This window comes from Cyprinodon variegatus, unplaced genomic scaffold (genome assembly GCF_000732505.1).
Source record: "Cyprinodon variegatus isolate N-32 unplaced genomic scaffold, C_variegatus-1.0 Scaffold125, whole genome shotgun sequence".
NCBI classification, from domain to species: domain Eukaryota; kingdom Metazoa; phylum Chordata; class Actinopteri; order Cyprinodontiformes; family Cyprinodontidae; genus Cyprinodon; species Cyprinodon variegatus.
Genome location: NW_015150578.1, coordinates 1,222,694 through 1,222,905, shown reverse-complemented (window position 1 = coordinate 1,222,905; position 212 = coordinate 1,222,694).

Genomic DNA, 212 nt, shown 5'->3' with positions numbered 1-212 from the left:
ACTCATGAGTCTGTGGGAGAGAAAAAAACACACGCTGGTCATCCAAATGCTATCACGTCACTATATGTCAGACTCCATAACCTGCCCATGCCATTCACACTGCTGTATTGCACACTGCTCTATTTGCACTACCTTGTACATTTTACTTTTTATATTTATCCATATTTTTATCTTAAGTGTATATATTAGTATATTTTTTGCATGCCTTATAC